General features: G+C 31.1%; 1 long non-coding RNA gene across 1 annotated transcript; it reads left to right on the forward strand.

The window, feature by feature from the left end:
* The first annotated feature begins 1,010 nt into the window (after positions 1-1,010).
* LOC115883088 lies at positions 1,011-1,382 on the forward strand. Its single transcript, XR_004050325.1, has 3 exons — positions 1,011-1,063; positions 1,112-1,212; positions 1,323-1,382. It is a non-coding gene; the product is annotated as an uncharacterized LOC115883088 (long non-coding RNA).
* Positions 1,383-6,391: the final 5,009 nt, after the last annotated feature.

The following is a 6,391-nucleotide window of genomic DNA, read 5'->3' on the forward strand; positions in this document are numbered from 1 at the left end:
TTAAAGGTATTTATATTGAATTTAGCTCGGCATCTGTAACTGTACGCGTCGACCGGTTGTTTTTCTCTGTCCTACTCAGGCCTCAGGCGTCGGCTTATATATGAGAGAAACAGACAATCCAGATTAGACTCGAATTTTCTTAGCCGCGTTTTTTTTTCGCGGTCGCGTTCTTTAGCGGCAACTGTACGCGTCGACCGAAGCTGTTTGTTTTCTATCCCTCCTTTGCACAGGCCTCGGGTTTTATACCCACAGCTAAACAGTTCCCGAATAGTCCATTAGATCATTAGGCGCATAGAGAAGATTTAGAATGTTCTTGTAGGTACGCCGCCATTCCAGTGAAACTGGATTGTTCTCGAACGTTCGATGAGTCAGTACAGTGTCTATTCTTTAATGCGATATTAAGGCCATATGGGGACAAAAAAGAAAACCCAGAAAAAATCCAGTGTTTCTAAAAATTTGAGCAAAAAATATATTTTTTTAATTTTCAAAGTAAAATAACTCGGTTATTTTGGACTTATTTGAAAAACGGTAAAGAGAAAATATGTTTCTTTCATCGAGATCTACCAGCCCCGAAATATTTGCACTTATTTATGACTCAACCTGTATATACTTGTATTCATTTAAAACTTCCCAATATGGCGGACTTCAGTATGGGAGGCTTAAAAAACGAAAATCTCTAGACTGGAATCGACTGTAGTTCAAATCGTTCAAATTAATAATCTGTGGTAAAGCTAATTGAAATCTGACACTTGGCTGACTGACGTTTACGGTTCCTTTTTCTAAATATTTACATTATTTTTGGAGTTTTTATTTACAAATTCTACTTGGTTTTGTTCTTTTATTTAACCTGCAGCCTGCAGTACTAATTATATAGTTATAAATAATCTTTTCACCGATCGAGAAATGAGGAATAGGCTGGAAGATATTCAAAATGTGTAAAACGCTTAAAAACGTATTAGAAAGCATTGACTCGTCCACAAATTCGTGAAAATAAATTAGTCCAGATGTTTGTAAAAAGGTCTCTAATTATTTGGAGAAGTTTCCTCGTATCAGTAATTTTCAGGTTTGTAATATGTATATGATAATAAATAGATTAAAACTTATATTTCAGGAAACAGCGCGGGCATTACAGATTGTTGTAAATCAGTTTTAAAATATAAACAGGTTTAAAAGTTGAGTTAGTAGAGAAGATCTACTAATAACGTAATAAAGGTAAATAATGTTGGTAATGGGACCAAAGATCAAATAACACTTGAAATAGATAATATGTATATTGCATTGTTTTTATATTTCTTGAAATATATATATTTTTTACTTTACAGGATACACAAAGAATAATAAAAACTACAGTTACTCACTAAAAGTACTTAAGGTGTAAGTACTTAAGGTTTGTAATAGATGTAGTTAGAATATCAAACACCAAACCAAACCAAAAATTATGTTTTATTTTACTGGTATTCCTCACATTTGAAAGGAAAGTCATTTCATAAATAAGCAGAAGGACATCGTATAGTACACTCTATATTAATAATTCTTTTTTATCCTATATTTGTTACTTGACGCATCATTTACTAGGTATAAAATTTAGTACTGATTCCAAACCTTATAGTTGTGGTTGTGCTAAACAAACATTTCTGGCTTTCCTGACAGGAGTGTGACACAAATTTAATAAAGGTATAATGTGGATAATGTTCTGATTATTACAGTTTGCATGGATGACTGTTTTTGTATGTTGTTATTTTTAATAAAGTATATTTAATGAGTTTTTGAGTATTTCTTTTTCCCTCAGAGCATTGTGTTCTAATCTTTATATATAAATTTTCATAAATTAGGTATATCTACAAAATTTATTACCTTATAACTGTTTGCTAAAGACTTTGTAGTTGATACAGTTTAACAGTATATAAAAGAACTATTTAAATAAGATGTTTGAAAATATATAGGTAGCTGTTTTTGCACACATCAATTCAATTTGTGATTAACTGTACTGAAATAAAACAAATTAAGAGAAATGGGGTGATCTATCAACTATAATATGAAACGCATCATCCTATTTCCAAGTCTTCTATTAATTTCACTTATTAAACAACTATATTAATCAATAATCTTGATAATTCTAGGAACTCTCAGATATCGTCAAAACATGAAAACAAAAATTCACTTTCTACAGTTCTTACGCCCCTTTAACTAAAATATAAGAAACGGGAGTTAATATTCTCACTGAGAAAGTTTATAAAATACCTTTAAGTAAAATCTCTTCGGATCTGCGGTAAAATGCCTTTATTCTTATTAAATAATTTCAATAATCTATGTTTTTATTTATGATTTATGACAACCACCTAGTAATCTAACTTTAACGTCAACTTGACAATCCTGAAAAATGTTATTGTTAACCAAAGAGTAAATCAATTTCTGAATTCGCTAACGCCAACTTATTTTTCATTAAAAAAAAATTACCAATTTTCATAACTAGGTCGGCCATATTGAGGAACTTTTAAAAGAATTGTACTATAGATATTAATATTATTAGACAATGACTTGTAGGCTTGTAGTAAGGGTTGTTTTTACCCCGACGTTTCGTCTATGAGCTACCATCATCAACTTTCATTTTTCAATACGGCCCTGGATTTTTTTTACTTTTTTTTTTAAACTATTACCTAAAACTAATAATGAACAGATTTTTTAACTCGTCCAGATGAATACATTTTTTCAAAGAGAAATCACGATAAGCGTTTAGCTGCTCAAAAAGTTTTTATGAGACCATTTACCTTAAGCTACCTAGAACAAAGTCTTTGACATTTTGATAAACTACTGCCATTATTTAAAGGAATCGCGAATACCTTTAAGTGGTTTTTACTTGAAATAAATGATTCGAAATGGGAACGCTAATATTAGGAAACATTTGTTCCCGAATTCAATAAATTTAAGATGCTATATAAAGTTTACAAAAGTGTAATAGAAAAAAATGTTTCACAGTAAATTAGTAAAAGTTCTTTAAATATTTAACTCCAATTTTATATAGGTAAGTACAATGTTATTTCTTGTCTTTTTAAGCATTTTTACAAAGGAGACAAAAATTAGGTTAAGTTGTTTGCCAGAAAATGACTTTGTGAATAGAATGACATATTATGGTATTGTTACGTTTTTCGTCGGTTCCGTGTGGATAGAAAGTCACAATTTATTTAAACACAATTTATTTAAACACAATTTATTTACACTAAGTAACAAATAATAACGATTAAAAAGTCTTAAAGAACTATATACAAACTATTTATAACTATTTATCTAGAAAGAATTTATTTTGAATTTAGGGCGTCAACTGTACTCGTCTATTTATATCTGTGCTCTCCAGGCTCCAGCCGCCGGCTTTTATACCCACAGCTAAAGAGCTCTCGAATAATCCATAGATCGTTAGGTGCATAGAGAAGGTTTCGAATATTCTCGTATGTACTACTCCATTCCAGTGGAACTCGATTCTTCTCGAACGTTCGAATGAATCATCACGGTGTCTATTCTTTAATGCGATGTTAAAGACATCTGGGGGCGGGACATATAGTTAGATTAGGTCGAGTCCACACGGGTCCGCAACAGTATGTAAACTTTTGACATTCTCAATTAAAAAAATAACATTTTAAATTTCAGTCTAGAATGCCATGGCCATAAATATAACGACAATTTGACTAGAAGTACCAAAAAGGTATGTGGTCTAAATTATTTAATATATATTTTTTTCAAATTTTCATATTTAACCAACATATTGATAGAAAAGAACTTTCAGTGTATAACGCCTTACTGTAGTTTATTATAATACTTTGCTAGTTTTTCGCCCACTGGAAAAGAAATGTTATTTATTAAGAAAAAAGTATTTTTTGTAAACACTACTGGGTTGAATCCAAATGAAAGAAATAATAATAGTTACCTACATATAAATTTAATGTTAGTACTACTACTTTACTAGTACTTTTAAAATACTACTTATAATACTTACTTACTTACTGCCATTACTCGCTGTCGAGTGTTTGACACGCATCAGAAGATGGTTACGCAAGGCGTTTCCTGTCGTGAGCTTTTCTGTGACTAAAAAGCCCGATACGTGATGTTATCTCTCTTCCGCACTCCAGACATACAAAAATCTCATTATTTTGTTGCATCTTTACTTTTTGGTTGCCGTTATTAACTGAATTTACAATTATTCTCCTCCATTGCGTTTTATTGTACGCTACTTCCTCCCACTGATGCTGCATACTTATCCCCTTTAAGTTTTCATGAAAAACATCCTTGTATCTTTTTAGTTGTCCACCCGGTTTCCTCTTACCCTCTACAAGTTGACCGTAAAGAAGAGATTTTGGTAGGCGGTTTTCTTGCATCCTGCATACGTGGCCAGCCCATCTTAACCGAGATTTAGTAATCACGACTTCAGCGCTCTCGCATGACTTCACTTCACTCACTTCCTCACTTCTAATACTAAGTACTAGTACTTTTAATAAAAAACTTATCTCACAAGTTATAGTTTTATATATTTGAAAAATAAGTTCAAAACATAATAATAAAAACTATATGATTCTGCAATAATAAAAACCTCCATTTATTTTATAAAATACATAAAAGTCCCTTAACGACTGAAGACGAAGTTCTTGTTGAATGTTTACGAATATCTCATGCCACAGTAAATATTTCATGAATGTTTTGTCTAGATTAACGAATTACTGCCATTTTATAGTTAAGAGTAAAAACATTTCTGTGTTATGAATAACATAAATTTGAAATATATTAGAAGAATTTATTATATTTATACTCGATTTATACTTCCTGAAAATTTTAATGATAATGTTTTACTCCCCAGGGCAAAACACTTTAATAGTATAATATGACTAAGTATAATAACATTTTTTTTAGTTGTCTCTTGGGTCTGGAGGCTATGGTTAGATTAAAACAATAGTTTTTCGACGACGTTTCGCATTTATTGTGTCATGCTTCTTCAGGATTTTTTTTTGGTCTTTCCTATGTCTTAGAGTATTTAATACCGTTTCTTTACTGAGACTATATACACATACTTCTTTGCTGAAATATATACACATAGTTTGTTATCAGCTATGTTAGAAAACATACTATCAAATTTGATTAATATCAACGATTTGAATCATATCAATAAATAATTGATTAAAAAATAAAAAAATAATAATAATACCTATAATTTGATTATCTACTATTTTTGTGATGGGTTTATGACAGTCAAATAACTATAAAACAGCGTACACACTATTCCAGGAACAACCCGAAACATGTCAATATCGCATTTCGTCGCCCAACTTTTAATGCATTTCGATTTATTTCCAGTTGTCTTAACCCACTTCGGTTTGCCTCGACCCTTGGCCTCGACCTACTTTCGATTCTTAAAACTGCCACGACTAAACTTTGCCTAGTTATAGACCACGTCAGTGGTCACGGGACGCGAGGACAAGGTCATATAAAGTGGCAGAAAAAGAACAAAAGATTTGAGAAGGAGTAAAGCCACTAGTTTTCTTATACTATGGTATAACTTTGGCCACGGTTTCCTGAATCGTACCATTTGCAAGGCTTTTGAAAAATCGATATTTCTGTTAAAATAATACTAATAAAAAATTTCGCAATTATCACAACCATTCCAGTCCAATTTTTTTTAATTTCAACTTTTACGCAAAACTCTACAGTTTAGGCTACAATCCCCTAAATACTGGGTGTTTTTCAGGAGTGGCTCACCCCTAGAACTTTTTTCAGAAAAAAAAAACGAGATTTGGTATGCGAGTATAGGACATAAATCAGGATTGATTGACGTTGTCAATTACTTTCGGCCACATACTGTTTCACCGAAAATTACTACAACTTTGGATTTTGATATTGTATTTATTGACTTTTTTTATAGAAAATAATATTCTGGATAGAATAACATATCACATGTCAACGTTTGACATTTTCTCTTAAAAAAATTGTATTTTAAATTTCAATCTAGAGAGTTACGACAATAAATATAACGACAATTTGACTCGAAATACAGTAATGTTCGGTTATAACGAACCTCATGGGACCGGCGAAAACGGTTCGTTGTAAGCAAAGTTCGCAATAAACAAAAAATGCTGATAAATATAAAAGATGTGGTATTTTTATTAATACATAGATATGGTACATAAAATATATTTTGTAATATGGTAGATACATCAACAACTGTTCTTAAGAGTCTAATTTAAAAAAAAATATTTTATTTTAGTTTGTTTTATTTTTGTGAAATGAATATCATTAATATGTAATTCTACTTCGGCTAATTGATTAAGCGATTGATTAACACTTTGCGGAGTATTTCGTGACTGAAGGAAATAACGAACGTTATCAATATGTTGAAGTGCCCCTAATGTGG

The sequence above is a fragment of the Sitophilus oryzae genome, unplaced genomic scaffold, assembly GCF_002938485.1.
Source record: "Sitophilus oryzae breed Bouriz unplaced genomic scaffold, Soryzae_2.0 scaffold_1805_pilon_pilon, whole genome shotgun sequence".
Taxonomy (NCBI): Eukaryota; Metazoa; Arthropoda; class Insecta; order Coleoptera; family Curculionidae; genus Sitophilus; species Sitophilus oryzae.